This window comes from Lacerta agilis, chromosome 2 (genome assembly GCF_009819535.1).
Source record: "Lacerta agilis isolate rLacAgi1 chromosome 2, rLacAgi1.pri, whole genome shotgun sequence".
NCBI classification, from domain to species: Eukaryota; Metazoa; Chordata; class Lepidosauria; order Squamata; family Lacertidae; genus Lacerta; species Lacerta agilis.
The window spans coordinates 107,364,279-107,372,827 of NC_046313.1; the positions used below are offsets into that span (position 1 = coordinate 107,364,279).

Below are 8,549 nucleotides of genomic sequence, written 5' to 3' on the forward strand. Positions count from 1 at the left end.
TTTTTTTTTAAAAAAAAAAAAGTTCTCTGAGGTGTTCTTTTTTTAAAAAAGTAGATTATTTTCTTAATATTAAGTGGTAACATATCTCCTCTCTACAAAAAACGTTTCTGAGGTATTTCCTCAGAGTGGTGTGACATCTTTTGTGGGGGGGAGGGGACTGAACTGAGATGGAGACTCTCTGGCCCACAAGCAAGGCAGGACACACCAGACACCCCCCATTTTGCCCGTACTTTCTTTTGACCCCAAGTGCTCAGGAAAATTTGTCAAAATCCTCAGTCATTTGAAAACTAGGAAGTTACTTTTTTAATTAAAAACAAACAAACACCACCACCCAAACCATCAGGGACTGCCTTTCATGCGGTTAACGAGAATATTTTGCAAAATTATAAAGAGCATGCCTTTTTTCATCTAATTAAAAAACAACAATGCCTAAACTAAAACAAGTTTTCTTGGATTTGCCGGAAACCTTTCCAGCACTTCCTTCTCAAATTCCTACTCCCCCCCCCCCCAATGCAGTTTTTCTGTGCACGCTCAGTAAGCCTAGCCTAGGTAACCTGACTAGGTTGGAGATAGAACACCAGCGATAGCCAGGAAACGACACTATATTTAAATAAAACACTTGTTCACAACAAGCGTTAGCTACGAACTCTGATCCGAATTGTGAAATTGAATAAACTGAACCAGATCATCAACTGAGGACTCTGAGGGCTTTCTGCCGTATAAGTAGCCTGTGGCAAACTTCCCATTGTTACTAGACAGGCCCTGCAGGTGTGCGCTCTCGGGAGAAAATGCTGGAAACTGTTAGAAGCTTCCAGAACTGTGATGCGATTGGTCAGTTTGTGGAAGGCACGCCTATTGCTCAATTGGGTTGCCAGTTGCATTGCTGGAATGCGCCACAACATTTTCCAAGTGACCACAACGAGCATTTCAGTTTTGCACATTCTGATTATTTCTATTTTTAGTTGAGTGGTTTTTATTTATTTACTTGATGGGGGGGCAACTGCCCCCTCCCCCCGGCTTTGCCCATATTCTGGTGGCAACTGAGGGAGGGGAGCCGCAATGGAGAGGTGGCCAATTCTATCCCCTCATTCCCTGTAGCAGACAAGTCAGAATTTTATGCGCACTGAGCGTGCTCAGATCTCTCTGGACTGTTTTTCTTTTTTTAAAAAAAAGCTTTTCCTTCTGTACATTTCAAGGTTCCCCTGAGCATGTCGATGCCTCCTCCACGTTCATGGATGTTGCCATTTGGGCCACGGTGGTGTAGTCGTTAAAGCAGCCTTTCTCAACCTTGTGTCCCCAGATGTTGTTGGACTTCAACTCCCATCATTCATAGCTAGTAGGACCAGTGATCTGGGTTAGGGTGTTTCTAGGGCTAAGGACTGGAGCGACCAAGGTTCGAATCCCCACCCCTCTCAGCCATGCAGTTTCAGTGAGTGAACTTGGGCCAGTCACACTCTTTAACTGCCTCACCCCACAGGGTTGTTGTTTTCCCACAGATGGGCGCAGACACATGATGTACGCAGCCTCGGGGTCTTTGGAGGAAAGGCCCGGATAGAAATGTAATAAATAAATGAGGAAATGAGTGCTTATTGCCGCAAACGAGGTTGCCAACAAACACAACAATAGATGTTGAACATCTCTTACCAGTAATAACTAAACGAAACTTACATGTGTTATTATTGATCATAGTAATATACAGAAGAAGCCGGTGTGTTATAGAGGTTAAGACTCCTGCACAAGGGCCTGGGAGACCTGGGTTCAAGTCCCCAACCAGCCCTGACCAGTCTCTCAGAAGCCTAACCTTACTTTGCAGGGCTGCTGTGAAGATAAAATGGGGAGAACCATGCATGCTGCATTGAGCTCCTTGGTAGAGAAGTGGCTTGTAAATGCAATAACTAGGGGTGCGGGTGGCTCTGTGGTCTAAGCCACTCAGACTCTCGGGCTTGCCGATCGGAAGGTCGGCGGTTTGAATCCCCGCGATGGGGTGAGCTCCCGTTGCTCTGTCCCAGCGTCTGCCAACCTAGCAGTTCGAAATCATGCCAGTGCAAGTAGATAAATAGGTACTGCTGTGGTAGGAAGGTAAACGCCATTTCCGTGTGCTCTGGCTTCTGTCACAGTGTCCTGTTGCACCAGAAGCGGTTCAGAAATGCTGGCCACATGACCCGGAAAGCTGTCTGTGGACAAACGCTCCCTCAGCCTGAAAAGTGAGATGGGCGCCGCAACCCCATAATCGCCTTTGACTGGACTTAACCGTCCAGGGGTCCTTTACCTCCCCCCCCCTCCCTTTACCTAAATACAATAATTATATATTTACACACACACACACACACACACTATTGGAGTAACTAGACATGAGAAGGGGTTAATTTGTGAGTTCAAATTGCCCCATGTATGAGCTCATCGCAGGTGCAAGGTCAACCAGTTGCTATGGCAATGGCCCAGTGCCTTGCCTGTATCTCTGTGATGAATGTAGCTCAGCTCAGTTAGTCTGTGCGCTGTCACCCTTCTGTAGAGTGCGCTAGTCTTGAATTGCTGGAGTTCCTTTGGAACAACGGAGATCCGTTGCCAACCCTACACGCTGTATAGCTATATTTACGCACTGTTTAGCTAAGCCTTCTCTTCTGCAACAGGAACAGCAAACCATTGGGACCTTTGCTGAGTGGGACGGGGAGCAGCTTCCCCTGCGTGGAAATGCATGTCTCCTATCAGATCCCCCCACCGACCACCCCCAAGGTCAGAGCAGTGCGTGCGGTGATGCGGTAAGACTCGCCCGCGCTCTCTCCGTGATCAGGGTCTGTAGGCTGCTGTTTGCAAGATCCGCGACTCTTTCCTCCGTCCGGCGACGCCTGGAGCACCTCGGAGAGGGGCAAGAGAGGCGGGTCCTCCCAGCCCTCCGATCCGATCCCAATTTCGCGCTCCTCCAAGGGCCGGGGACTCTCCTCCCGCTTGCGCGAGTGCGCAGGGGACGGCGCGCAACAAGGCTGCCGCTGCCTGGGATCGTCTCCGCTAGCTTGGAGGCTGCAGCAGCGAGGAAGACGCGTCTGCGCTTTGGGTGAGTATGGTTTACGTTTAGTATTATATATCATGTTGCATTTTTTTAAAAAAAACCTTTTTACTTTTATTTCCTCCTAATCTGAGTGTATCCGTCAAATTATACATATATATATAATAAACCATAGACATAAAAAATCTCTCGCGCGCCCCCAAATAGCGAGCAAGCTTGCGAGTTACTCAGAGCTCTTCTTCCAGCTGTTAAACAAAGCGGGGAGTGGCGGGTTGGTCGAGTGGGGGGGGGGAGGGGGCAAAATGGCGTCTGCAGGATTTCCTTTAAAGATGCGATGTGGGAGGGGATTTTGGTCTTTGACAGATCAGGCTTTGCCCGGGGAAGCGCCACCGCTTGGACAAAGAAACACACAGCGGTTCTTCCCGCCTGCGATTGCGCGCAGGTCCGAGAAAGAGAGAGGGATGGAGTTTGCATTATCAGAAACCTTAGTCCGAGAAACAGACACACGCACGGCAGAGTTTAGATTAGCAAAGATGGAAATTAATTTTAGGTTTAAAAAGAGAGAGAAAGGAAAAAATAATAATGCACATTGGATTGTATATGTTGACAATGTTGAAATTTAGTAAAAATATAATTGAAAGAGGGAGAGAGAGGAGCTCCATCATGTTGGCCAGTTGTTAGTATTACCTAGTAGAGAGAATGAAGCATAGCTGTCAACTTTTCCCTTTTCCTGTGAGGAATCCTATTCGGAATAAGGGAATTTCCCTTTAAAAAAAGGAAAACGTTGACAGCTATGGAATGAAGTCTTCCCTAGAAAGGGGAAGAAAAGAGTTCTTGAGAAGCTAAAAGCTTTAGCTCACTATTTCTGTGATTACAGGTAGGTAGCCGTATTGGTCTGCCATAGTCAAAACAAAATAAAAAATAAAAAATCCCTTCCAGTAGCACCTTAGAGAGAGTTGGTCTCTAAGGTGCTACTGGAAGGAATTTTTTTTGTTTTGTTTTGTTTTTATTTTTGTGATGTTGCAACTTGTCCTAATAAAAATAAAGTAGTGCCTGGCTGTGGGTTTTCCATTCCTTTTCAGTGGACCAGTTTTTTTTTGTTTTGTTTTTTGCTTTTGTGCATCTTGCAGAATGGCAGAACCAGATGTCCAGAAGTGGGTCTCTATCCCCGAGGGGCTTTCTACCACCTGGGCATGGACCTCCTCAGTAATTTGGGTGGCAAATTGCCGTTTACAGTGACTGCAGAGTGTGACATGGCTTTTGGTGTGGGATGTAAGGAATAGATCTGGTAATCTTCCCCCTTTCAGCCACAGAGAGGTGGCCATTTCGTGAGTTATCCTATCCTAGCTGGTAAACCTGTCTTACCTGGGTAGAACTGATACTTTGCTGGCAGAAGGTACCAGATGTAATCTTAGGTTTGTTCCAGCAAGGAGGGCAAGGACCTCGTAGCCATTGCCAGCTTGACTGAACGAACAGGAGGGGCCAAGGGTGCGACTCGGAGTAAGGAAGCTTCCTAGTGCATCAGTGTTGGAGCAACTGGACCTGAGAAGGGGTTCATTTCCTTCCTGAGCATAAATCACCCCATGGATGAGCTAATCAAATGTGCAAGCTCAGCCAAGCCAGTGTGGTGTAGTGGTTAAGAGCAGTAGACTCGTAATCTGGTGAACTGGGTTTGCTTCCCCGCTGCTCCACATGCAGCTGCTGGGTGACCTTGGGCTAGTCACACTTCTTTGAAGTCTCTCAGCCCCACTCACCTCACAGAGTGTTTGTTGTGGGGGAGGAAGGGAAAGGATAATGTTAGCTGCTTTGAGACTCCTTCGGGTAGTGAAAAGCGGGATATCAAATCCAAACTCTTCTTCTTCTTCTTCTTCTTCTTCTTCTTCTTCTTGCTGTGATAACAGTCCAGTGCACCAGGTATATCTGTGATTAATGTATTTCAGCTCAGTTAGCGTTTGTAACCACGAGTTGGAGTCTGTTGCTTGTCCAGTGCTGTCTTGAATTGCTGGAGTTTATTTGGAGCCACAGAGATACTTTGCATTTGTTTTTTTATAATAATTTTTTATTGGTTTTTACACATATTTTCCAGCATATCATTCTTTTAAACATCATTTCAGAATATTTGGCTAGCACAGCCTAAGACTTCCTCCAACCTCAACTGATGGTTTTCTAAAATATTTTCTAATTATGCACTTTGTTACTATAGTTAATGCTATAGATCCAAATCTTAATACCTATTCTTAATTCTTTTCGCAATAATTTATAATTGTTACTCCTTACAAAACTTCTTTTAACCCTACAAGGGATGTCAATTGGTTACAGTTGCTTTCCAAATATATCGAAAACTTCTCTCATTCCTTTCGGAAAGTCTGGTCCTGCTGGTTCCGAATTTTCCCGGTTAATCTCGCCATCTCAGCATAGTTCATCAATTTTTCCTGCCACTCTTCTTTAGTTGGCATTTCTTCTTGCTTCCATCTTTGGGATAACAATATCCTTGCTGCAGTTATAATAATTTAATAATTAATAATAATAATTTATTATTTGTACCCCACCCATCTGGCTGGGTCTCCCCAGTTATCGCATATGAGATACTTTGTACTTGTATGTATCTGTATCTATATCTATATCTGCAAAAGCTTACAAGCTGTATGTCCTGGAACTGTTACACTGAACCTTATCTTCTGCAGCAGTAAACTACAGTGGTACCTCGGGTTACAGACGCTTCAGGTTACAGACTCCGCTAACCCAGAAATAGTACCTCGGGTTAAGAACTTTGCTTCAGGATGAGAACAGGAATTGCACGGCGGCAGCGGGAGGCCCCATTAGCTAAAGTGGTACCTCAGGTTAAGAACGGTTTCAGGTTAAGAACGCGGACCTCCGGAACGATATAAGTTCTTAACCCGAGGTACCACTGTATTTGGACTTCGAACTGCTTCCATGTGGTGACTGGGGCTTGGAGCAACTTCCACTGTCCGAGCAATCAATGCTGAAGCCATTGAGAATTTCTCCCCTTCCTTTCTTCTCACAATGTGAAGTTAGCAAACGACCTGTCTGTTTTGGGGATGTGATGTCGCATTGAACATTTATGGCTTCTGAAAATGTCCCCTCCTCTCTTTGCTTCACCCTCCTTAGCCCCACAGAGTGAAAAAATGATATCCAGGTCTCAAATGAGATTGCCCCCACCTTCCGGGATGAGGCAAGATGTTGCAGAACAGCCAAACCAGGTAGGAGATCCTCTATTAGTTGATGGGTAGGTGGGAGGAGATGGGAGGGGGAAAGCAGGACCTAATGCACAGAGAGTGAACCCAGCAGGGAACAACCCAATGCATGACTTCCTTCCTTCCTTCCTTCCTTCCTTCCTTCCTTCCTTCCTTCCTTCCTTCCTTCCTTCCATCCATCCCTCTCTCCTTGTGAATGTAAAAAGGCCTCTTCTGGATTGGATGAAAAGATCCATCTAGTCTAGTAAGCTGAGAAGTGGGACAATTTATGGCAGAAATAACTTTTGGAAGAGTGTTCCTACTAGATCCACAGACTAGTTTACACAGGACAACTGATGGAGATTTACGTTTCTCATTCACAGAACAGGAAGTATGGGAATGTTCACCCCACCCACCCACACTTTACAATCTCCATTAATACAAATCTTTCTTCTGTATGTGGATATCTGGAGCAGTCTACGCAGGAAGCAGATCACACGGGGAAACTGAGCTTGCACAAAAGCCTCATTTTGAATTCCCTCCCCATTGTAGAAAACGCCCTGCACAACATACCATATTTTTCCATGTATGAGACTAGGTTTCCCCCCCTAAAAAATAATGTCAAAAATTTGGAGGGCGTCTTATACATGGATACATCTCTCCCCATTTTCTTGATTCTGAGTCCCCCAAAATAGGGGGCGTCTTATACATGGGGGCGTCTTATAGACTGAAAAATACGGTATTACGTGAGCATCTCACAGAAGGCTAGACTAGAACACTATGCTAGATTTCTCTGCATAAGGAGGGTATTGTTACTGATTTTGTTTTGGTTTTTTGTATTGGAGGAGCATTCTGATCACCCACCTGCAATCTGAACGGGTACATCCCAGAAACCTTAAAAAAAATATCACACGAAACGGTGTTTAGAATTTGGGGATTTGGCAGAAAAACAACGACATTGGCTTGTGTTTCCAAGGCTTTGGTGGCAATGCTCAAGTAGATGTGGCTTCAAATGGCTTCTGTAAGTTGAGCTGAGTAAGATACCCTCTGGGGTGGCTACTTTCTGTGCCCGTGACTTTTGAAAGGGATTCGAGAGTTGTGGAGTTCTATCCTTTTGAAAGCATTTGTGGGAAATGAGATGAGGGTCTCTCTGTTCTCGCAGGGGCCGGTGGTGACCTTTGAAGACGTGGCTGTGTATTTCACGGAGAGCCAGGGGGCTCTGCTGGATCCCGACCAAAGGGCCTTGTACAGGGATGTCATGTTGGAGAATTATGGGAACGTGGCCTCGTTGGGTAAGGACCTTCTGTCTTCATTACGAAACAGTTGGATGTCTTCACGTTCTCCTGTCCATCGCAGGGCAAATAATGACTTTATGTATTTATTAATGTCCTAATTTCTTAATCAGGAATCACAAGACAGAGAAACCAGTAGGAGAACACTTCAATCTCCCAGGACATTCTATAAAAGATCTCAAAGTAGCTGTCTTAATACAAAGGAATTTCAGAAATAGACTGGAAGGAGAAGTGGCTGAATTACAACTAATCACCAAACTTAAAACCATGGAGAAACCTGGTCTGAACAAAGACATTGGGTTCTTATCTCATTATACATGACAAAGCTATCTTTAGCCATCTCACCCCTTGCCTTCCCTGCAGGGCTAATTGCAGCCGTTAAGAGTAGTCAACAGGTTTTCCACACCTATCAGCTGATCACCCATTCCCACTCCCTCACTGTATTTAAGGGTTTGGTGACTTCCGTCTCAGTGTATCTGAAGAAGTGTGCATGCACACGAAAGCTCATACCAAGAACAAACTTAGTTGGTCTCTAAGGTGCTACTGGAAATAATTTTTTTTTATTTTGTTTTGACTAATTTCTTAAGGTTATTTTTCCTTTCCTTTCTCAGATTGCATGATATACTTTCCTTCTTGCAATGTCACGGCGGGCTATTCTGAGGGAAGACCAATACATTACATTGTTCAGGCATCTGCCCCATTCAGCAGCATTGGACATGACCTTAGATCATCTAAGGCCGTACATTTGGGGTCAGGGATTTACAGGGCTTACTGACCACTGTACATTGAAATGGGTTATAAATCCCGAGTAACACCAGTGCAAAATGGCAGACATGGGCATGGGATTTTGGAGGAGCTCGGTTTTAAGGCGAACCACGTAAACAAACACAATAGCCTAGGAAAGAGTCTCCTGATCTTTAGTTGCAGGTGGGTAGCCATGTTGGTCTGCCATAGTCGAAACAAAATAGAAAATTCTTTTCAGTAGCACCTTAGAGACCAACTGTGTTTGTTCTTGGTATGAGCTTTCGTGTGCATGCACACGAAAGCTCATACCAAGAA

The 8,549-nt window shown here is 45.1% G+C and overlaps 1 protein-coding gene across 1 annotated transcript in view; it reads right to left on the bottom strand.

Moving 5' to 3' along the window:
- The window catches only part of LOC117042396 (oocyte zinc finger protein XlCOF6-like), a 449,944-nt gene that overhangs the window by 342,080 nt on the left and 99,315 nt on the right, over nt 1-8,549 (bottom strand). The gene's annotated exons all lie outside the window — the stretch shown is intronic.